Here is a 23,647-nt window from a genome sequence, read left to right as displayed (position 1 = left end):
CAGGCACCCCACTCCAGAGCCACCCCCTGCTGTCAATCCGCCCCTGTTCTCTTCCGAACTGAACTGAACCAGGCCAGGTCTCACCTCACTGCAGTTTGGCCGGATGCAGCTCCACACTGGGCCCAGAGCACAGGTGGGCCAGGGAAGCTTGGGGGGTGGGAGGGCTCAAGTATCCCCCAAGGGTGCTGGTGGAGGGATGGGGCGCTTGGGGCTCCAGCTGCTCTGTGGGGCCTAGGCCAAGGGGGGGTCACCTGGTGCAACGAGCACCCACTGGTTGGGGTGCACTTCCACTGGGCACCGCCTCCTGCCCAGCATGGTCCGAGACTCCCATGACTGCAGTTTGGCCTCTGCATTCAAATAACAGCAGGGCCAGGGTGAGTGCACAGAGTGGGGGAGCTGCATGTGCAGTGCCCTCCCGCCAGCACTGCCCCAGGCCAGGCCAGGGCCCAAGACCCCAAGGACAAGGCAGGGGCTGTACAATCTGCGCTCGGGTGCCACGGGGGAGCCCAGCCATCTGTGCAGCAGCCAGAAAACCCAAATTGGGGCCTCCCGCTCCACCAAGTGATAGTAGCAGCTGGGGGGCAGGGAGGCCAGACACACAGCACTGCCTCCCGCTTGCTGTCTCTGCGCAGCTCAGGCCTGGCATGGTGGGGCCACTGTGCTCCCCTGAGCCCTTCAGCTGGCACAAGGCACTGACATGCTCTGCCTTCAGCTGAGGGACAGACATACAGTCTCTCTCCTGCTGCCCTCACCACACATCTGACCTGACCTTCCCCTCATATCCCCCAACCCAAGGGAGAGCCACCAGTAGTAAGGGGATGTACTATGGGCCCCTTCCTAAGTGTAAATCGGGTACTGTGCAAAGCCAGACCTCTGAGCCCATTGATTCTGGATGTGCTACACATGGGTGCAGGGCTCTCCCTGATTGGATGAGATCAGCCAGTTCAGGGCAGTGAAAGGGTGGCTTGCCCCTGTAAGGGCCATAGGCCTGAAGCTGGTCAGCCCTGTCCAATTAGTCCTGCCCACCACACCTGGCATTGGTGTGGGGCTTAATTAGTAGAAGCAGCTGGGTATGGAGGAGCTGATTCTGATGTAAAGAGCAGCAGGAAGCTAGGGGAAAAGACTGGGGGAAAAAGGGGAGAAAAACTCATCAACAGCAATGAACCAACCAACCACGTGATGTGAAGCTGGAATGAGAAATGTCAGCAGGGGATTGCTAAGAAGGGAATGGCTTCTGGAGTGAGCAGACTACCAGAGAACCCTGAGGTATCAGATGGAAATTGAGAGACTGCTGGGAGCAAGTAGGTGCTAGCAGGGGACCCTGAGTCTTCCTGAAAAGGCTCCTGGTGGGGAGGTCCTGGGAGATACACACACCCTAGAGAGAAAGATGGGAGTATGGACTTAATGGAGAATTAAGAAGCTTGTTTTGGGAATGATTTTTGTCATTTTAATAAATCCAGCCCCAAGGAAGGATGTTGCTGGACCAGAAAATAGTTTGTTTTGGTAATTTGAGTGTCCTGAAAATAGGGAAACTGAGGCAGCACTGCTGAAGAGTGACCTCAGGCCACAAGAGGGTGGCTGGTCTGTTCAGAGGAGCCTTAAACTGTAAGAACTTCAAAGCAAGGATAAATTTTGATATGTTTGCACAGCATCTATCACCCCTTGGGCTACTATAAAATGTATATAATCCAAATCTTAAAACCTGGGAGAAATAATTTACAATCTGGTGATAGCAAAACAAAAGCTCACATGGTGTTGAATAAATATAGCAGAACCCTATGCTGGTTTTACATTGGAGTATCTAAATTACTCCCTGAATTACCTACAGTACAGTACCATAGCTGTTTAATACACCTAATCATTTAATCTAAACTCACCGGCCTAATGAGAAATATATAATACCGATAGCTTTGCTTATTTGAATACAGTGGAGAAGACAAGGTAAAAATAGCAGGTCTCACGGGGGATTCTATTGCGTGAGACCTTTAGAGACCATGCAACGTTCAGCCCAAGTCAACTAACTGGGGGGGTTGCTCTCAGGAAAAGCAGCTACAAGATCACACCCTGTACAGGCTCTGTTCTGTTGCTGCTGACTGACCCAATGTATTCTTTCCCCTACCATGGTGCAATTTGTATAGTTACATTTTATACCTGTTCTGTGTACAGGATTATTTTAGTCCAGTATAAGCTGTTGTCTATTTATGTCCAACTGGGTCACCCATGAATTTCCCACTGTTAAAATCTGCTATGGCAAGATTCAGATTTGCTGACGATTTAGACCAATGATACTCGGATCTCGGTGGTTTGTGAGCCAAATTAGTGATCAACATTACTCAAAAGAGCCACAGTAGTGTGAAGACATTGTTTCATTTACTATTATTCCTGCAACAAAATGATCCAGTATTATTTTATCAACTACAATTGGTTAATAACATAGTAAAAGCATCCTGATTGGTTAATAATCAGCGTTTTAATATCCTGTGCTGGATTCACATTAAAGAGCCATTTGCAGCTCGCAAGCCTCAGCCTGAGTATAACTGATTTAGAACATGCCCAAAGAATTGGTGGAGTACAATGTACCCAGCCATGCTTCCTAGCATACCCCTCTAAGCCAGGGAGGCAAGGGAGGGCATTTCCTTTATGCTGGATGCACCCTTTGCCTTAAACCTGCACTATGTAGTCTGCTAAGGAGGAAGAGCATGGAGTAGGATCTATGCTATAGTGGAATTATGGCTTGCACAAGCTCCAGTCACTCAGGCCCGGATTTCTAAAGGTATTTAAGTGTTTCTCTATGTAACTTACAAGCCTAAATCTTATTTTCAGAAGTGATTTGGGCACTTTAATGCCACTGACTTTCAGTGAGGCATTTCATTTTGACAATGGCCTTTTTATTTTTGCATGTATTATAACACAATTTTTTAAAAAAAATGAAATGAACCATCATTTTGAAAGGAACTGAAATGGAACATTCAACATGGTTGGAACTCTCTTTTTTTTTTTCCCCTCTCTTTTATTCTCCAAATTAAATGTCAGTGAAATTGACACTATTTCATGAAACATTTTGACTTCAACAGAATGGCATATTCCAGCAAAAGTACATCAAAAGATTTCCAATTACCCCTACTAAATAGATTTTTAAAATCCGGCTCTTAGGCATGTGTAGTTATGTTTGTTTTGAATGATCTGAAATCTCAATTGCCCACCATAAACAGAGTGCATATGATTCTGGGGTGGGGAAAATGAAACAGATGGCCTCTGAATCACTCCAATTTACAAAGTAAATTATTAAGTCATTTTCTGATTCTCATTCCATAGCATTTTTAAAATTCATTATCTCTATTTTCTTGATCTATACTGTAACTTTCTTTGAAATCTTTAACTTCATGTTCAATTCTATACATGTCATAAAATAATCATTTCTCAAATCCCTTTTGAATATACCAGGAAAGGCTTTGGAACTGTGATTGAATTCCATAAAATTGTTGCTTAACAATAGTTCGTTCCCAAACAATGATATGCAGAAGGTAAATGATGTCACAAAGACACCAGTTGTGGTTTTTCATCTTGTCAGCTCCATTCCACCTGCTTTGTTGTTTGCTTTTAATTTCCTGTGCCTTGCAGCACTAGGCATGTACCCTGCTTTTTTCCACAATCCCTCTGAGTAATGGATTTTCTATACTGTGATCACAGCAGTATCATGAATGGCCCAGGAAGGAGCAGAAGACATCTCTTATGAGTTTGGTGAGGAAGATCCCAAGCCTGCTGAAAATACAGAATTTATATACTATATAAATTGGCTCTCTGCCAAGAACAACTGTTTAGAAGGAAAATGCTGCAAAAATTATTACACTGCTGTTGGATGCTTGTTTTCAGCCATATATCAGATTACCATATTTGGGGGAAAGTATCCCCCAGTTCTGCAAACACTTATGCACATGCTTAATTTTACTCGCTGTGAATGTCAATGGGACTATTGACAGTGTACAAAGTTAACTGCTGTTTAAATCTTTGCAGGGTCAAGGCCTTGGCTTGTGAAAATAAATACAGAGCACTGATCAGTAACAAACTAAAGAAAAATAATTTATTCTACTCAGATTTCAATCTTAAAAGAGCCAACCAAAATATATGACCAAAGGCTTTTCCCAGACAACAGGAGAAATGTGAGATCAAACCTGGGAAAGATTCCTTATGCTCAGACCTCACTAGGTATATTCATAGAGATGTTTAAAATTTTTCTTTAAAAAAAAATTTTCAGAGGAAAAAATGCTTTTTTTCCTAAACCAAAAACTTTCTCAAAAAGCTTTTAAAATGTCCAGTATTTGTCTAAACTAAAATTTTTTTAAAAAATTCCCTTTTCTTGACTCTTCCTTTTCCCACTGAATGGGGGGAGGGTTTGTGGGTTAACCCCTTTTTCCTTTTGCCACTCTAACTTTTCAAAATTTCCTAAACTCTCTGAAAATTACAGACTGGTAAAATTAAAAATGAAGCCCAGTATCTCCACTGTTCTGTAACTTTAGAAAAGGTTGGAAAGATCTTGAAATTTTACAGAGGAGCAAAGAGAAAAAGGAAACTGAAAAATGAAAGAAAATGGGGGTTGGGGGAACCCTGTTTAACATTAATTTTATTGCACTCAGAAGCCAAAAATAGAGGGGAGAGGTAAAAAGGGGCAAAAATGAAAATTAGAAATTCAAACTCTAATTTACCAAAGTCTGTATTTTTTCTAGAAAAATTGAGACCATTTCACAAAACTGTTTGTTTTCAAAAATTGTTCCATTTCAAAGCTTGCAAAACACAATGTCAGAGTTTTGCATTGTTTCACAAGACTTCCCCTGCCCCCCATTTTTCAGCCAGCTCTAACTATTTCTTTTGCTTCAGATGGCAACAGCAGAGGCCAGGAGAAGGTTCTAACATACTCATGAACTACTCTGGTAGCTCTGATTCAGAATAGTTTTGTTTTGTTCTAGTTTTCATTCATTTGTTACTTAAGGTTTATTTTCATTGGAGTGTTGAATCATGAAATACTGCTAAACTTCCATCTCAGAGAGATTCTTTGGCTGTCTGAACGCTTCCAATTAGGATGACCAGATGCCAAGAATGAAATATCAGGACACGGGGGGAGGCGGAGGGGAAAACAAATTTTCTGCCGGCCGCAGAAAAATAAATAAATAAATAAGTGCCGGAGTGCCCTCGCCACCGCCACCAGAAGCTGCACTGGAGCAGTTCGCAGGGTGAGTGCTGGGGACCACCCCCGCCCTTCAGGCTTGCGCCACCATACAGCTGATCAGCAGAAGCCTGGGAGGGAGGAGGAATCTGGCGTGCTTGGGGAAGAGGCAGGGCCATGGCAAGGATTTGGGGAGGGATCCAATGGGGCAGTGAGGGGGTGGGGCCAGGGTGGGGATTTGGGGAGGGATCCAATGGAGGAATGAGGGGGCGGGGCTGGGGGAAGGGGGGCGAGTGCCCCTCCGGGATCTACCTGTGCCTGAGCGGAGGGCAAAATTGCTTGTTTGTTTTTCCAGTGTCCCAATTGAACATCGGTTGGGACGCAGGACAAACAAGCAAATATCGGGACAGTCCCGATAAAATCGGAACGTCTGGTCACCCTACTTCCAATGCTCACATTTAACTGATTGGAAGAAGAAAGTGAAGCTTTCTGTAAAAGTACATTGAGAGAGGCAGGCTTTAGGGGTGGCCTAGCAGTAACAATGTGCCACCATGTGCAGAACTGAGCTTGACACTAGCTCCTTTTGATTTCAGGTGGGTAGGGCTGGGCTAGGAGCTCTATGCAGGTAAAGCAACCCACCCTGAGGGAAGATAGCATTTCAGACTATTCTACAGCAACTTCTCCTTCCAGTTCAATGGAAATGGGGAGAACCAGAGGCAGCTACATCCAGCCTTCCTCAGGCAAAAGAATGACGGTTGCATGTCAAACATGGAGGCTTGGGGGGAGTTGGATCTATCAGTTGTTTCCTAGATTAAATTTAAAAATTAGTAACTTTTGGTAAAAGTTGACTCTCTTATGGCAACAACTGTAGGTTCTCTATTGCTGCTCAACAGTATGTGCTCTGAGAATCCTGCTCTTCTAAAGCTCTTAACAATTATTTGTATCCTACTCACTCCACTGTGCATGCTCAGCATTTCAGCTATGACTTTGCATTCTTGCTTTTCATTTTAACTTGTTTTTCTTTTGTACGTCCGAAAAAGCTTTAAAACACCTTGTGCTTAGTCCTAAGTAGGCCAGAGCAGAGAAGCTGGGCCTGATTATTTTTCTGGCCATTGGACATGCATAATGTCATAGGCACAGAAGGGCAGCAGCTGGTATTCCTGACCAGAAGATGAGAATAGCCAGGGACATACATGGGGAGGACTGCATCATAGCTCTGTGGCCTGCCTATAGATGGAAGAGTAACTTTCATTCACCCTATGTGCCAAAGACAGGGCCGGCTCAACCCATTAGGCGACCTAAGCGGTCGCCTAGGGCGCTAACGTTTGGGGGGTGGAGGCCGGATCTTCGGCCGCCCCAGTCGGGGGTGGCATTTCTGGGGCGGGACCTTCCACCGCCTAGGGCAGCAAAAAAGCTGGCGGCGCTCCTGCCCACAGAATTTCCACCCTAAAACCCAGTTTATATGGGCTTTGTACTACAGGGGTCCTCTCTTACTGTATTCTATTTTTTCCCCTCTGTGATGCTGTTTATCTTTAATATAGCTGTTTTGTGCCAGAACAGACAGAGCTTAAAACTTGACTCATAATAGCAAGAAAAAAAATCCTCATGTACTTCCAATGAGTTTGTGGCATGTAAACATAAGATCTTTCTTTCTATGTGTCATTTCTAACCTATGTGGTCCATGCCACTCTGTGGAATGTGAAATGTTAATCCAAAAGATCCTAGTATAAGAAGGGTTCAGCTGAAATGGCAGAAAAGGCACAGGATCTCTAAGAAAAGCATTAATGCTTTACTCTAGAATTGGGTCCTGTCCATTTCTCTTGACTTGGGGCTTGCCACTGTAACTACCATACTTTTTATGCAGCAGTCCATGTATATCAAAAAGCTAATGCACATTAACTTATTATTTTAGTTATTATTATTAATCATGTTTATTACAGTAGTGCCTGAGGACCAAATAAGAATGGGGACCCAGTGTGCTAGGCAAACCCAAAGTAGTAGACAGTCCCTGAATCCAAGAGTTTACAATTTAACCATGTTATCTACAGAATTGTCTGTTTTGCTGCTGACTGCTTTTTCTGTTGTCATTTAAGTTTAACCAACACCTTCATGCAATTTTAGGTGTGATTTTTTTTTATTATGACAGTAATTGCCAAAATGAGGGAAATTGTCTAAAATGGTAGCGCATGGACACTTATGTATACGGCTGTACGGTCACTGGCACAGTGGGGCCTGGATGTTGGCTGGACACCTAGGTGCAGTTGAAATACCAATAAGAAGGCACGGGTGGCTCTAGACATTTCGCCATCCCAAGCACAGCAGCATGCCGCAGGGGGCGCTCTGCCAGTCGCCGGTCCCGCGGCTTCGATGGACCTCTCGCAGGCATGCCTGCGGAGGGTCCACTGGTCCTGCGGTCCACTGGTCCCATGGCTTCGGTGGACCTCCCGCAGGCGTGCCTCCCGGCGACCGGCAGAGCGCCCCCCGCGGCATGCCACCCCAAGCACGCACTTGGCGTGCTGGGGCCTGGAGCCGCCCCTGTAAGAAGGACAGCAGTGCTCTGGGAAACATGGAACAAATAGTTGACTAGCCATTAATTAAGAAAAATCTATTTTTATTTGAGTAAAATCCGCAGATTAATTCCAAAATCCCATCAGCGCATCTTCTATAAAGCTCAACTTAACCCTGCGGTGTGCATTTTTCAGTACTGCAGGACTTGGGCAGAAAGAACTCTTGCCGAGTCAGGAGGTTTGTTACTGAAGAGATTTTTGCAAGGAGACACCTGATAGAGATTATGATCTGCCTATTTACAAGTGACTGATTCTGGGTGCCTCCATTTTTGTGTGACTAACTTGCCACCCTTTAAAAGGGATCTGATTGTCACCAATGCTGTGCAAACTCAGCCCCCCTTAAGTCTTTCATGTTGGCACCCAAAATCACTAGCAACTTTTGGAAATGTCAGTGTATGTACATATACACACAATAAAATGTGTGAAATGTATAGTGGCAAACAGAAAAGAATACAAGAAGAAATAAGGCTGGAAACATTCATATAAAGGCAAATGGATAGATACAAAGCACCACGAGACAGTCACAAATGCTTTATTTTAGTGTTTTGATTATTGCTGCCAAGCTCAATCATTGAAGAGCAGACACATTTTTATGCCTTCATTCCACAGTTAAAATGTTGGAGATGATTTTTCCTCCATGTCCCTCTACTGCCCTCCCCCACACTTAGACATATTAGCAGATTGCTGTTGTGGCAGAGTTCCCCTCTCTGCGTGGAAGAGTTTCACAGCTTCTCCTAAAGCTACTGGCAAGTAGCTCTGTTGGCAGGAGTGCTGTAAGGACCATGTGGTTGGCAGTCTCTTCCACAGATATGTAGTCTGTCACCTGTCTATCCCATCCTGATTTTAGTCAGCATGGGAAGCGGGATTTTAGGAGTTCACACTCTTCTTTTCACCAGCACTTCACTTGAACAACGTGGCTAGCTAAAATAGAAATGCATGCCACATCCACCTTCCATATGCACCATATATGGTTCAGATACCTGTCACCGGAAGTTAAGGCAGGGTCTTTAATCTCACAGACTGTGCTGAGCAAGGAAAGGAGTAGAACTTAATTTTTTTAAAGCATACAGTTTAAATTAGTCCTCACTCAAACCACAAAGTAAATGCTTTTTGAAGGATGACCAATGCATCCAGAAATATTGTTTTGAGAAGGTAGGTTATCTGAAAGTCGAGCTATTTTCTGAGATTCCGGAATCTAAGGGACTGATCCGAAACTTGACTTTGACAGGCTTGGATTAGGCTCTGAGGCTAGATTTTTAGAGGTATTTAAGAGTTGCTCCATTCAACATTGCAAGGCTTCAATTCCATTTTCAAAAGTTACATAGGGCTAGAGCCAGTTACATAATGCCTAGACCCTTAGGCACTTAACTCTAGGAAATGATTCATTGCTGTGAATCCTGAGTGAAGATAGGCATCTCCCTATGGCCCAGAGTTAGGTACCTAGCTACCTTTTTAAGGGGCTGGACTTAAGCCCTGTCCCTGGCATTCCCGCTTTGGCTAGTTTAGGCAGTTTCCCACTCAGCTTGCTGGTTCTGTAAATCCCTTTCTTAGGTGCCTAACTCTCCCCATTGATTGTATAGGCAGCCTGGGTACCCAACTCAAGGCTGTAGATTACACTGGGTGGCAGAGCACCTAAACGTTAGGTGTTGCAATGCAAGTTCCTTTGTGGGTTTAGCCTCTAGGAGTCCAAGTTTCAATTAAAGTCAATTGAATTTAGGCTCCTCAGTGCCAAAGTCACTTCTGAAAATGGTTCTTAGGTCTTGCAATGCAGAGAGGAGCAATGCCTAAATACCTTCTAAAAATCTGGCCATCCATGTATTCACGTAGCAGTTTGCCTCTATAATAAACAACTATTCTATTATCTCACAACATTCCAGAGTAATGGAACATGTGTGACATCACCGAGGGCAGAGGCCTAATTGAGCTGGTATTTTACTACTGCAGCTGCCATCTTGTGATCCAAGACTTCTTTTTAAAACAACGAAGTATTTAGTCTTCATGCTTCCAAAGGTGACTTTCAAATGGCAAAATTAATGTAAGCCAATGAAGTGATATCTGCCTAAGTCTGCAGAAACATAGCTGGTCCCAAGGTGTGAGCTACCCTAATTTATCTGAATGGGCTGTTAACTCTGAAACCTAAATATGATCATTTAAATATTAATATTCTATTACTGTTGACAGGGCCGGCTCCAGGGATTTTGCCGCCCCAAGCAGCCAAAAAAAAAAAAAAAGCCACGATCACAATCAATCGCGATCTGCAGCAATTCAGCGGGAGGTCCTTCGCTCCGAGCGGGGGTGAAGGATCCTCCGCCGAATTGCCGCCAAATACCTGAAAGTGCCGCCCCGCTCCGGAGTTGCTGCCCCAAGCACCTGCTTGATAAGCTGGTGCCTGGAGCCGGTCCTGACTGTTGACCAAAGCACAGCAAGTATGATCATGTTAGGAATACCTGCACAGTCTGCATGGAGTGGAATTTCATTCTGGTATTGTGAATAGGCAGAGTGTAGGCGAGCACCACCACTTATTTTATTTCCCCCCCCCCCACGCTAAACCCTGCTGTAGGGAACTATAACTTGACACATCATTCAGTTTTTCACAGATGTTGCAAGCTGAGCCTCACTTTATCTTAATGTGAAATTAAAGGAATACATAAACAAAAAATGATTTTTATACCAGACTTTTCTAATAAGTTTGAAGTAATTAATGGTCCCTATGTATCCATGGTAACTACACATTAGTGAAATGAAGAAGCTTTCCAGTACTAGAATCTCCTTGCCATCCATGGTGCCCTCCCCCATTAATGATGTCAGAGACGGATACATTCTGGGATAGTCTGAGTGAATTTTGGAGAAGAAAATACATTTTTAAAACATACTTCTGTGCTCAGCATGATTGATGCAAACACTCAGCACCTACCTGTGTACTTAACTCAATTTCAGTTTTTCAATTTACCTTTAACGTGGCAGCTATAGTATGCACCTAGCATCCATGCACAATGTATTTACCTAGTAAAAATATGTTTTTGAAAGGTTACCATTAGCACTTACCTAGCTCCTTTGGTACGCATGGCTCTAGGCACTAGGAGCTAGATCCAAGGGTCATTGAAGACCATGGAAAGACTCCCACGGACTTCAGTGGGCTACCTCCTAGTGTGAATTTTACCATTGACTTCTATAGGACCAACTTTCACAAGACCAGGATTTTCTCCCAGAAGAATTGTTACAAACTAAACTTGCAGGCCAAGGGGATGAGAGGGTGCAATCCAGTATGGTACCATCACAAACTCAACCTGTCGAATGACTACTGTAGTCGATGACTCCTCAGTGGATGGTTGGTTACTCAATGCCAGTCTCTAAATAGAGGTTATTTTTAAAACCAATATTAAATCTTCAAATGCATTTGATTATATTTTATTTTCTGTTGACATATACATAATAGGGGATGTACTTATGTATTTATTTCTCTTCCCCCTCTGTCACTTCACTTGATTTCCTTCTCTCCCCATATATAACCTCCCATTGCAAATTCATTGAGTTCTTTATCGCCTTCAATATAGGGTAATATGTAGTAGATCCACTTTCCATAGCTATAAGGTGAATCCAACCACACTCTAAAATTGCCAAGCAGGGGCAGCTCTATGTTTTTTGCCGTCCCAAGCACGACAGTCAGGCATTTCTGCAGGAGGTCTGCTGGTCACGTGGATTCGGCGGCGTTTCTGCGAGTGATCTGCCAGTCACGCGTCTTCGGCGTACCTGCTGCTGAATTGCCGCCGAAGCCATGGGACCAGCAGACCACCTGCAGAAACGCCGCCGAAGACTCCCTGACTGCCGCCCTCACGAAGACCGGCAGCCAAATTACCATATTCTTTCCCAGAACATTATGGGCTGAGTGTAGCTGTCTGTATCTTGTGGGTTTATATTTTTTTAGACAAATATTGAGCTAATATGGTGGCTCATTTTGGTCTTAGTTCTTTTAAAGCACCACTGTGTTCTTTCCGGTGTTTCACATGTGTGCAACAGAATGTCAGTGTTTGATCCAAAATATGTTTTATTACTTGCTTCCTTTTTCCTTAGCATATTAGTAGTTTTTCTGGCAAGCACTGACTCCCTTTAAAGGGTATCAGAACAAAGGTGCCAGATTCTAATCTTTACTCCAGGAATGTCTACTGTGGTATGTTGGTCCTACCTCTCCATGATGAGCATTTGATCTATATGAGCCTTCACAGCAGGGCCGGCTCCAGGCACCAGCAAAGGAAACAGGTGCTTGGGGTGGCCAATGGAAAGGGGCAGCACGTTCGGGTCTTCGGCGGCAATTCGGCAGTGGGTGCCTCAGTCCCTCTCGGAGCAAAGGACCCATCGCCGAATTGCCACCAAAGAATTGAAGTGGCGTGGTAGGGCTGCTGCCGAAGTGCCGCCGATCACGGCTTTTTTGTTGTTGTTGTTGTTCACTTTGCCGCTTGGGGTGGCAAAAAAGCTGGAGCTGGCCCTGCTTCACAGAGAAGTTAAGGACAGATCCACAGAGGTATTTAGGTGCCTACCTGCCTCTTTAGGCACCTGGGTCCACCATTTAAGTGTCACTGATATTCTCAAAACCACCACTCGGCTGCCACTCGACCTGACAGGTTTCAAGTCCCCTATGCACCTTAGTTTCTGCTGACCAAGAGGTGCAAAGCCACCTAAGAACTGCTGCCACCCCACAGCTAACAAGCTGCTTTGAGCCCTCGCTGCAGCCCCAAAGCGGATTTCTCAAACTAGACTTTCCCCTGCCTATCTCAGGGCTTAAAGAAAGAAGGGGCTTTCACAAGGGGCTGCAGACTGGCAAAAATAATAATTCAATAAAAATCAAGTAGACTCACTGAGGAGTCTGCTTTAAGCACTGTCTTACTAAAACTGCTGCTTCCAGATTATGATAGGCCTCACCACCACACACACACACTTTTTTTTTTTTTTTTTTTCCCCCTTCCCAGACCACTTTAAGCACTGGCCTATTTCACCTGTTGGGCTGATCCTGTAGGAGCTCTTGGACCATGCCTAATAACTGCTACAGAAGATAGCCAGGTGCAAACAAAGCAGGGATTTTTTGTATGTACCTAGTGGTTAGAGCACTCATCTGGGGTGTAGGAGGCCCAGGTTTGAATCGCTGCTCTGCCTGACTTGGAGCAGGGGCTTCAACCCAGCTCTCCTACATATTAGGTGAATTCCCTAACCCTGTAGGGTAGATCGCTCTCAATCTCTCCTGATGAAGCTGTTCCATTTTGTATTTAAAGATTCATTGGCCCAGTCAGACTAGCTATACAGCCCAGTAGTTAGGGCACTTACCTGGCATGAGGGAGACCCACATGCAAGTCCTTGCACCAATAAATGTATGTTTGTTCAATATGAAGCAGTTCCAACAGGAATGCTTATGAGGGACCCCCACCAGATACCCAATAACATGGTGGTTAGGCCCTCACCCAGGCGAGAAGAGTGGGGTTCAAGTCCTCACCACTAGGAATCCTGAACAAGGTGAGGTGTATCCCTCTGACCCATCAGTCAGGTGCCCAGAGGCCTAAATAAATAGGAATTAGGTGCCTAAGTAACCTCAAGGGTACGGCCAAAACACCACTTCATTCCCCTGGACTTTACACCTGGCTAGTTTAGGTGGCTCCCTGCTCAGTTTCCTGGCTGTTAAGGACCCCTTCCTTAGGTGCCTAATTCTTCCTGTGCATTATATGGTGATCCTGAGCACCTAACTTGAGCTGAGGATTCCCCTAGGTGGCACAGTGCCTAGGGTTTAGGTGTTGCAAGCCTAAGTACCTTTGTGGAGCCATCACATCCATTACAGGTGGCAAAGATCTATCAGGCAGGCCAGTCCACCTCATTGTGCTTGCTCTGTGACCACCTCCTTTTATAGATCATGTCCATGCCTGTGTATCATGTAGAGAGAATAAGTTGCTGCATAAACTTGCAAAATATCAGGGATGGAAAAAAGTTTATTGATCTGTGGATTCCAAAAGGCTTAAATTCTATTGGGAGCGGGAGGGGTGATGGTTCTCGAGGTACCCAGGACTGTGAGTCACCTTGTTACTCCCTGCTTCCAGCATGAGTCAGTCTTGCCTGTGCTTAGCTGGGTATCCACTCCCTGACACCACCAGTCTATTAGCCACTCAAACATTCTCCTCAGGGCTATGCCAGGCCTTATTTTACCTTTCAGCTTAACAATAGATGCACCCAAGTCCTTTGAAGCATTCCCCGGTGATATCCAGCCCCTGACACTGGCTACTCTCAGAAATACCAGGCCTGCTGTTCCCAAAGGATCAGTGCTTTGCTTAACACCACGGAACTTAAACTTGTTTTTGTTTTCACTAAAAATATACCTATTATCAAAGACTATAGATTCAGAATATAGTGAATACGGATATAAGAAACAAATGGTTACATATAAAACCTAAATCATAACACACTTTCTAGAGACTAAACTTAACTAACTGGTTAAACTCCTGTCTAAAGAAGCTTTATCTCATCCAAAGTCCTCTGCTGTGTTTCAACCAATGTTTGCTGAGATCCCATTTTCATAAATGCAAACACATGGCCCATTTGCTTCTTCGGTGCATGACTGCCTTCTAGAAATATCTAGAAATATCCCCAAAGTTCATTGTTGCTGCTCTTAGACAGGATATCAACCCATGGCTCATCCTTTTTGTTTGTTTGTTTGTTTGTTTTTTGTTTTGTTTTTTCCCTGTGTGCTGCTTCCCATCTCTTCATTAACATTTGTCTTCATATGTAAATATACATTCATTGGTTAGCCTACCACGTTAATTTGCATCCCAACAGAGGTTTTCTTCTAGCTAGGAGTTAAAAAAGCTCTCTCTTTTTTTTGCATTTGCTGCTGACTAATGCCTTCAGTGAGACTTTAAAAATATATTTCGTGTGTTTATGTATACATAATTCCTTACATAGCTGTAGATAGCGTTCACAGCAATATTAATGACCAGTGTGACACTAGCTTTCATTTGAGACAACATATACCAGAATCAGGATGTTCCTGTAACCCTCTTGCCAGTTGGCATTAATAGGTTCTTGGGTCACAGGAGGGGCTTATTGGAACCAGCGTCAGCTAAACTATTGCAGATCCAAGTGTCAATTACTCAACTGATGCAAATACAACTGCTGGTAGAATATTTCATCTAATTGTCTGTCTAAAAAGTGATATGGGGTGGTGCCAAGTATGTTTGATTTATTTACTGTGCTACAGAAATCTCTCAGCTTGTGCTTCTGATCAGCAAGTCCTTTTCTCAGTATACAAGGGCACTAACAATTTACAAACCCTGTGTGTCTTAACGGTATATCTTCAGACTGATTTCTGGTGACTTTTTTTCTGTGAGATTGAGTCATTCTTTAACAGCTTTCTGACTTTCAAATGTGAGTTCAGCAGCTGTGAATGTTGCCTGTTACCGTGAATTAAGGCATAATAGCACAAGACTAGCTGATCAGTTCACTCTCCATGGATAAAGTTTGGGAAAGCTTTTTTTTTTTTTTTTTAAATATCTTTCACCAGATGGCGCAGCAGAAGTAATGGTGAATAACACCTATTTCCTAGGTCCAGGTTCCCTGCAATGGTAGGAATTGATTTAGTGAGAGTTACTCAAATGATCCTAGCAAGTGACCTGTGGTCCACACTTCAGAGAGAGGTGAAAACTCCCATAAGGTCGCTGCCAATCTGACTTGAGGGAAACTCCGAATATGGTGATCAGTTAGACCCTGGGCACATCTAGTGTCCCATCTTCAGCAATGGCCATAGCTGATGCTTCAGAGGTAGGAGACAAAAAAAAATTCCCTGGGATGGTAATTTTTACCCTTCCTAATCCCTGCAGGTGACTGCCTAAAGTCCTGAGGCATGAGATTTTAGGAACACAAGAAATGAACTGGAAGGTGTGACAGGTTGGGTCACAGAGACCCCTTGGGACTGTCACCTGATGTACTGAGACTACCTCTGTCCCTGCTTTCCATGCCAGCCTGGGAATCCAGCACCCTGTCTTGTTGAGCCAGACATGCCAGTCTGCTCCAACACAGACCCAGGGTCTGAACCACGTGCCCCAAAGCTACAGACTTAACTGAATACAGCTTAAGAAGTGCTCCTGTCTCCAGCACCCAGACACCCAACTCCCAGTGCGATCCAAACCCCAAATAAATCTGTTTTACCCTGTATATGCTTTATGCAGAGTAAAACTCATACATTTTCCACCCTCTATAACACTGATAGAGATGCACAGCTGTTTGCTCCCCCGGGTATTAATTACTTACTCTGGGTTAATTAATAAGCAAAAGTGATTTTATTAAATATAAAAAGTAGGATTTAAGTGGTTCCAAGTAATAACAGACAGAACAAAGTAAGTTACCAAACAAAACAAAACATGCAAATCTAAGCCTAATACATTAAGAAACTGATTACAGATGAAATCTCACCCCCAGAGATGTTCCAATAAGCTTCTTTCACAGACTAGACTCCTTCCTAGTCTGGGTCCAGCAATCACTCACACCCCCGTAGTTACTGTCCTTTGTTCCAGTTTCTTTCAGGCATCTGTTGGGGGTGGAGAGGCCATCTCTTGAGCCAGCTGAAGACAAAAGGGAGAGGCTTCCAGGGCCTTTTATATTCTCTTTTGTGGATGGAAACCCCTTTGTTCTTCTGTGCAAAGTCACAGCAACAAGATGGAGTTTGTAGCCACCTGGGAAAGTCACATGTCCATGAATGATTCGTCTTTTTGCAGGCCAACGCCATTGTTTACATGTTAGTTTGAACGTTCCCAGGAAAGCTCAGATGTGGATTGGTGTCTCCCAAAGTTCATTGTCCATTAAGTGTTTCTTGATTGGGCACTTACTGAGAATAATCCTTTCTCAAGAAGCTGACCAAATGCTTCACTGAGGCTACTTAGAATCAAACACATTGAGATACAGATACAAGCCAATATTCATAACTTCAGATACAAAAATGATACATACAGACAGCATAATCATAACCAGCAAACTACAACCTTTCCATAGACACCCCACTTGACCGCCTCTGTACAAGACCTGGTGCAACCATAGGACCCTGGTTGAAACATTGATCTATACAGTCACAGTTCATGTCAATAACGTCACAGAAGGGACTCCCAGGGCTGCTGAGCCCTGTTCCACTCCCCTCCCCATCACAAGCATCCCTGTCATCCGACTCATAAATTTATCAAGATGTAACTTAAAGCTAATGAAGTTGTTTGCCCCCGCAACCCCTATTGGAAGGCTGTTCCAGAATCTCACTCCTCTGATGGTTAGAAACCTTCCAGTTTTCAGACTAAACTTATTTATGGCCAGTTTATACCAGTTTGTGTGCCAACATTGTCCTTTAGCATACAATTCTTCTAGCTTCTTGCTATATTTTTAGAGAGCAATAGTATCCCCTCTCAGCCTTTGTTTTGCTAGGCTCAGCTATTTGACGATTTGGCCAGAACTTTCAGAAGTGATTTTTGGCTGCCCAACTTGAGATGCCATAAAGGGTCTTGCTCATGGTCATAAATCTGAGGAACAAACAATGGACATACCTTGATTAGGAAAGTATGTGAAATAATTTCTGAGTTTTTTTGTGGGGGGGGTTGTGTTGTTCCCACCCACCCAGTTTGCATCTGATAAGCTGCATATATAACCGCTTAGGCTAAGTCTTATCCAGTGTCTGGCAAGGGCTAGAAAGAGACTGATTTGGCTAAGTTGCTCATCTTGCACACTCATCACCTCTTTGACACTGAAGTCTTCCAGAAGTATCCGCCTTAGACACTTCAGCACCACTGCATAAATAAACTTGGTCAGCTCAGCTAATTGCTCTGAGATGCAGTGTCAAACTGCAGAAGCATCTACGTGAATTAGAAGCCTAAATCCTATTTTTATAAGTACTTAAGAACGTAGGAGTCTAAACCTCATTGAAAATGGGACTTAGTGTCTAAGGCTGCTTTTGCCAGCGGCAAGTTCGGCTGCTCGTTCGTTCGACTGGAGTCGCGTCTATCGTACGAGCGACGCGTTAGTCCCGAAGTGAAGCGCGTACTCCAGTACTCCGTACCGGAGCGCGCAGGAGGAGAGTCGACCTTGAGCTTGAGGAGCGGCGGCGTCTGGGCGGAGTAGAGTGAGTGAGAAGACTAGTAGAAAATTCACCATTATTCTATTCACGTGCTGAAATTAATTCACTAGTTTCGACCCCCGACCTTAGTGTAGACCAGGGCTTAGTTACATAGGCTTTATAGATGGACGATAGAAAATTTTACCTACAAATTTTAGCCCCATTTTGAATATGAACATTAGATGGACATCCTCTCTTACATCTGTTTATGGAGTTGGAGCTACAACGACGGTACCAAACCAAATCATGCTCTTCTGTGGATTTCTCCAATCAATGTTTTAGTTTATCTAGTACTAATGACAACTTCTAGTAGAATGTAACTCATATCTCAATACTATTCTTGGAGGTGCTTGGATTATAATTTTTTTTGAGTAAGCTAGAAAATGTGTGTACTTATCTACCACTTACTCATATCTAGCAATCTTTGCTCAAAAAGTACCCATGAGATCATGTGGGGGGAGAATGAGAGAGAGAGGCAGGTGGATGTCTTCCTTCATCTAGAAAAATTTCAAAAATTCTTTTAATTAAAAAAAGGAAAGTATAGTAGAGTTTTTTAAAATTTCCAATTATTGAATGTTCTGTAAGGATTTTTCTTTAATTTTTAAAAAGATCAACCCAAACACCACTTTTAAGAACAAAAGGTGAGAACTCATGTACCATACCACTGATATATGTTGCCATGATAAGAAAGCAGGATGCAAAGCAATAATAAGTTTAAGATATGGTTTTATTTGGCTTCATTTTAAAAGAGACATCCTATAACATACCTGTCCAGTAAAAAGGTACTGCTCATCTTTCAGTGCTGAAGTTCCAACATTCTGAGCTTCCATAAATCTTATTGCCATCTTCAACTTCAGAGTTCCATTATCCCTTTATCTTCCAGCAGTATGAGAAATGATAAAATCACTGTCACACAACCATGCCTTCTGTTTGCGATAAAAAGACATTGTCTTGATGCTAGACATATGTGTGGATGCATGCTAGCAGGCTTCTATTCTTTTGTATCAGAATTTATATACAGCCATACATTTTTGGTAACTGAATTGATAGGTTGAATAGTATTTTTTGTCAGAATAAACCAGCAACACTTAAATTTACAAGTGAAACATGTAGGGTCGTCTGTGACATTTGTCAAAAGTTGACTGAGGATATTTTGCCTGGCATGGGATTATATTAAACTCCTATAGTAACATTTGTTGCCCTTTAAAAATGTGTGTATCCATTTCCTAGAAAACTGGATTGTCATTCTCAGCACTGCAAAACTCACTTTCTGACTTGTACTGCAAACACAAATGAATTCTAGCTCAATTATTATTTCTCAATTATACAGTCCCATCGGGGTGAATAACCTATTACAAATATAAAAGAAGTAAACTTCCCTTCCCTGAGGTGCTTGCATACTAGTATCTGAACTGCCTTGGAAATGTTGAAATAGCACAAGCAAAAGGGTTTGGTAGTTCTTGAGGGTTTGTTTTTTTCCTACTTCCTCTTTTTCAGCAATATAACACCATCCTCATATGTAGGAAAGGAATCTGTTAAATTATCACTACCACAATGCAGACAAGTAATTAAATATCAGAGAAAGGGCTTCTACTCATCAAAAAAGAATCTGGTAATTTAAAGGCCATTAGGAGCCCAAAAGTGAGGTTTGCAAGGTCAGTCATCTTTTGGATTCAAGCGAAGTCCTTTTGCAGGGCCATACTTTTCATATGTAAGATGCTTAGTTACCAAGGGAAAGTGGCAAGTTCACTGAAAACAAACGTGAATTCTTCTACCTCAGAGTTTTAAATTAATCCATATACAGTTTGGACATTATATGTCAGGCTGTATACATTATTTAGTTGGAACTAAGGATGATTTTCCAATGCATGAGGGTTAGGAATACTTAATGTTCCAATTCTTCTTTAATTCAGTGTTCCAAGACAGCATATCAATATAACCCTGTTGTAGAATAAATAACCAGTTACCGCTAACTGGTTTGGTGTTATCTTCACATCTACTTCCTAAAATTAGATAAAGGAAAATATCTGTATGTTCTCTTACTTGATGTCATGTTCATTCAAGAAGATGGGCTGTAACAATTCAATTGGCTTAACCTCAAGGTTCTGTAATACAGAAGAATTTTAATAAACTTAAGATGCTGTGAAAGTTCAATTGCTAACTGGGCTAGAAATGGAGGAATATGGCTGGTCAATAATCAGTGCAAGCAAAACATAATTCCCTGGTTGAAGATTAGATGCAAATCTTGAATATTTTTAAAATATGTTCTGAATGTAAACTAACCTTACTTGAATAGCCACATGTCGAAATGATTTCTAACAGCATAAATTAGCTGTAACTGTCATTTTAAACTACCATTATTATTACTAGGTACCACATAAACTGTCCATTTATTTCAGGTGTACCTACCTATCAAGCATACTCCAAGTACATTTACAACCACCAACAGTAAAATCAGCAGCAGCAAAACAAATGCTAAGGAAACAAAATACTGTAACTCAATCAACCAAAAAGCATCAAAACCCTTTAAAGAAACCCCTCAGAAAAAGCCTGGATTAAGACCTCTCTCTTTGAGTGCTTGCGTAAGAGCAACAAAGTCAGGTTCTTTCAGGCCACAGAGTGGATGGAGTAATGGTAACCAGTGAGTTCAGAGTGGAGGGCTCTCATTAAGAGTGCCTTCCCACCACTTCCTAGACAGACCGTCTAGGGAGTGTTTGCTTTTACATCCCAGCTGAACTCATCACAGGGAGCAAGTCCCCATTTACAATGGAGTAAATCAGGAGTAACTCTAGTGAAGTCAGTGGAGTTTCAGTAGTGTAAAATCAACTGTGAGGAAAATTAGGCCCTCAGTCTCCAATATGTGCATGACGCAAGTCCTAAAGGGCTTTGTATATTAAAACCGATAACTTGAATTGCATCCAGAGATGAATTAGAAGCCTTGGCAGTGTATGGTGTAAGGTACTGCCTGCCAGAAGCATCACTTTGTAAACGGGCAGCTATGATCAGTACAACTTACCCATTGATTACCAGTCAGAAATGTCATCAGTCTGGAGCAAACAAATCTGCACCACTCAATCTCGGAGGCATCAAAGGCATGGGTAGCAGCGAGGAGGTCCACATCCATAAATCAAGATTTCAACTTCCTTGCTAAATGTGAATCTTCAAATCCACCCCTGGCTGCCGCTCATTGTTATGGGCACATCCAGAAGCAGCTGAGAATTCAAGACTCTCTTGTGGAAGGAAAGGCAGAGCACAGAAGTTGTTCCCATATTACTTAAACTAATTATTTGGTAAGGTGAAAATAAACAAACAAAAACCTGTGTATAATGTGTGCATTACCCTGACAGAGATTTGCATAGTTCATATAACAGATATGTATAGGAACAATTTTACAGAAAGAGTCAGAAATCTTTAAAATTCCTAATGTAGTCATGCGCACAGAAACGAGCAATGGGCTTTGTTTTGTTGTTTAGGACTATGATATGCTACTTTGGGGGTACACAAACTTTATAACATCAAGGGTTGCTTGGGCAACCTGCCAGGAGCCTAATGGTTGACCCTAATTCGCATAATTTTTATTAAATTTGGTTACATCTGTATCATTGATATGGAGAAGCCAAATCCTGAGCTGGTGTAAATTGAAGTATCTCTGAAGTCCATGGAGTTCCACCAATTTACTCCTGCTCAGCATCCGGTCTGGTGTTTTTAATAAAAAGGAATGTTGTAGTTTTGGAGCCACAATGCAAATAGATGGCATAAGGATTGCAGTGTGTCTGGGTATGTCTACACTATGGGATTATTCCGATTTTACAGAAACTGGTTTTTTAAAACAGATTGTATAAAGTCAATTGCACATGGCCACACTAAGCACATTAATTCGGCGGTGTGCGTCCATGTACCGAGGCTAGTGTCGATTTCCAGAGCGTTGCACTGTGGGTAGCTATCCCATAGTTCCCGCAGTCTCCCCCGCCCATTGGAATTTTGGGTTGAGATCCCAGTGCCTGATGGGACAAAAAACATTGTCGCGGGTGGTTCTGGGTACAGCCTCACCCCTCCCTCCGTGCAAGTAGCAGACAACCGTTTCGCGCCTTTTTCTCTGGGTGAACTGTGCAGACGCCATAGCACAGCAAGCATGTACCCTGCTGTGCTGTCTTGAGCTATCATGGAAGTTGTAAACACCTCACGCATTCTCGTGCAGTCAATGCTGAACCAGGACCTGCAAAACCAGTCGAGGAGGAGGCAGCTACGGCAGCGCGGCAACGAGAGTAGTGAGGACATGGACACAAAATTCTCTCAAACCGCGTGCCCCTGTGCTTTGGAGATCCTGCTGGTAATGGGGCAGGTTCTAGCCATTGAACGCCGATTTTGGGCCTGGGAAACAAGCACAGACTGGTGGGACCGCATAGTGTTGCAGGTGTGGGATGATTTCCAGTGGCTGCGAAGGGCACTTTCATGGAACTTTGTGACTTGCTTTCCCCTGCCCTGAAACGCCAGAATACCAAGATGAGAGCAGCCCTCACAGTTGAGAAGCAGGTGGCAATAGCCCTCTGGAAGCTTGCAACACCAGACAGCTACCGGTCAGTCGGGAATCAATTTGGAGTGGGCAAATCTACTGTGGGGGCTGCTGTGATGCAAGTAGCCAAAGCAATCACTAAGCTGCTGCTACGAAAGGTAGTGACTCTGGGAAATGTGCAGGTCATAGTGGATGGCTTTGCTGCAATGAGATTCCCTAACTGTGGTGGGGCGATAGATGGAACCCATATCCCTATCTTGGCACTGGAGCACCAGGGCACCCAGTACATAAACCGAAAGGGGTACTTTTCCATGGTGCTGCAAGCACTGGTGGATCACAAGGGACGTTTCACCAACATCCACATGGGATGGCCGGGAAGGGTTCATGACGCTTGCGTTCTGTTTAAACGGCTGCAGCAAGGGAATTACTTCCCAGACCAGAAATTAATAGTTGGGGATGTTGAAATGCCTGTCGTTATCCTGGGGGACCCAGCCTACCCCTTGATGCCATGGCTCATGAAGTCATACACAGGCAGCCTGGACAGTAGTCAGGAGTTGTTCAACCACAGGCTGAGCAAGTGCGGAATGGTGGTAGAATGTGCCTTTGGCCGTTTAAAGGCGCGCTGGCGCACATTACTGACTCACTCAGACCTCAGCCAAACCAATTTCCCCATTGTTATTGCTGCTTGCTGTGTGCTCCACAATCTCTGTGAGAGTAAGGGGGAGACCTTTATGGCGGGATGGGAGGATGAGTCAAATCATCTGGCCGCTGATTACGTGCAGCCAGACACCAGGGCGATTAGAAGAGCACACCAGGAAGCGGTGCGCATCAGAGAAGCTTTGAAAACCAGTTTCATCATTGGCCAGGGTACGGTGTGACTGTTGTGTTTGTTTCTCCTTGATGAACCACCCCCCTCCTTGATTGACTCATTCCCTGTAAGCCACCCACCCTCCCCCTTCGATTACCTCTTGCTTCCTAAGGAAATAAAATCACTCTTGTTTAAAAATCATTTATTCTTTATTAATTAATTATAAAAAGAGGGCAAGAACTGACAAGGTAGCCCAGGTGGGGTTTGGGAGGAGGATAGGAGGGAAGGAAAAGGCCACTAAAAAAAATTTCAAAATAATGACAGCCTTTTGGTTGGGCTGTCCACTGGGGTGGAATGGGCAGGTGCACGTGTCCTCCCCCCATGCGTTCTTAGTCATCTGGTGGGTGAGGAGGCTAAGGAACATGGTGAGGGGGGAGGGCGGTTATACAGGGGCTGCAGCAGCACTCTGTGATCCTGC

The 23,647-nt window shown here is 43.6% G+C and overlaps 1 long non-coding RNA gene across 2 annotated transcripts in view; it reads left to right on the top strand.

Annotated features, from left to right (window-relative positions):
• The first annotated feature begins 1,135 nt into the window (after positions 1-1,135).
• The window catches only part of LOC120395252, a 40,858-nt gene continuing 18,346 nt past the window's right edge, over positions 1,136-23,647 (top strand). Inside the window, exon 1 of one of the 2 annotated variants that reach the window (XR_005592543.1) lies at positions 1,136-1,266. This is a non-coding gene — a long non-coding RNA (uncharacterized LOC120395252). Of the gene's footprint in view, positions 1,302-23,647 lie in introns of both variants that reach the window. The other variant, XR_005592542.1, reaches the window with a different exon arrangement.

Source organism: Mauremys reevesii, linkage group 1 (genome assembly GCF_016161935.1).
Source record: "Mauremys reevesii isolate NIE-2019 linkage group 1, ASM1616193v1, whole genome shotgun sequence".
Taxonomy (NCBI): Eukaryota; Metazoa; Chordata; order Testudines; family Geoemydidae; genus Mauremys; species Mauremys reevesii.
This window is presented reverse-complemented; position numbering and strand designations above follow the sequence as displayed.